Below are 1464 nucleotides of genomic sequence, written 5' to 3'. Positions count from 1 at the left end.
TCGCCCCTGCTTGACAGAAGAGGAGGAGATGGGCCCGGACAGGCCTCTCAGGCCTGCTACATTTGAAGCCCCCACTGGGGACATGTGGCAGAAAGGCCATACATGGAAACTCTATTTATTTAACATTTTCCCCAAAGTATTTTCATTTCAAAAGTCTAAGGGATAAATTTCAAAATACTCAGGTTATCGCCCTGTGTCTGCTTCTTTCACCTCTTATGTCTGTTTATAAACACCTCTCGTGGCGTTCCTATGATCCTTTCCTTATTTAATCTAAAAACTTGTAGCTGCCTGGATTTGGGGGTGGGTTGGAACCTTCCTTTTAAAAATGCTTTAGGGCGAGACTCACTGCCCGAAATAGCAATGCCAAGACTCACTTTCAGTCAGGAAAGTTTCCGGAGTTAACTTTTGAATCATCCATTTGCATACTGCTGGTAAGCAGTTGAAAATTCTATCTGTGTTGCCACGTGGCCCTGCTTGCTTATTAATTATGTGATCTTATACGGTATTTGTCTCTGCAAGCCTCAGTCTCCCTCTCTGTACACCTGATACAAGAATGCCTGCCTCTGGGCACACTGGGTAGACAGTGTGTGCACCATACATCCAATAGATGGAGTCCCGACCTCACGATCTTCATCATCACCACTGCCCCTGACACAACTACCACGAGTATCTGCAGGTGAAGCTGTGTGATTCATTTTGTCCACAGTTCTGTCTGTATTCTCACCTTTAAGGACGTGTCAGCTCTTTAGGAGTGCCACCCACCCTGTGCCTCTGCTGGACGTTTTAGAGCATCTGTAATGATTATGATCTTAGTGCCTGAATCCCTGGGAGACCCACCTTGCCTTCACAGACATTAACATCTTTCTCTCTCTTTTCAAAACAGTCCATGTACATCCACATATGCCTGAGCAGCAGCCTGGGGGCTCCCAAGTGCCTTTCCCACCTCCCTCTGCAGCCCCAGTGGAGTGGGTCATTGGTCACTGGGCCAGGGATGGCCTTTTTCTCTGACTCTCACCTTGGAGTGTGCCTTGCCAGATGTCGGTCTGCTGTCCTTTCTTGGGATGCCACTCCCACTGGTCTGGGTTTGCAGCTCAAGGAAAGCTACCTTTGGGTCATCTCCCTGACAGTCTATTTCTTTTGTAAGTGCTACAAAGTGACAGGCTCCGATAAGGCCCTCTTAAGTTACAGACAGGCCCTCTGTTTTTGACGGTAAGCATATTTGGAATACAGTGAATTTTACAAAGCTGTATTGTCTGTCCTCCCACCAGAAAGCCAGACAGCCAGGGACTATTGTTTGGAAATTTATGGGGACTCTGCTATAACATGTAAATTCTTTGGCCACTGAGGGCCACCTCATAAGGAAAGTATGCACTGGAACAATGGAGGTGTGGAAAGGATTCACGTGATTTCCAGGAATAACATTAATAAGCCAAAAATATTAGTTCCCACTGAAGTTTACTGGTG

This window comes from Manis pentadactyla, chromosome 17, assembly GCF_030020395.1.
Source record: "Manis pentadactyla isolate mManPen7 chromosome 17, mManPen7.hap1, whole genome shotgun sequence".
NCBI classification, from domain to species: Eukaryota; Metazoa; Chordata; class Mammalia; order Pholidota; family Manidae; genus Manis; species Manis pentadactyla.
This window is presented reverse-complemented; position numbering follows the sequence as displayed.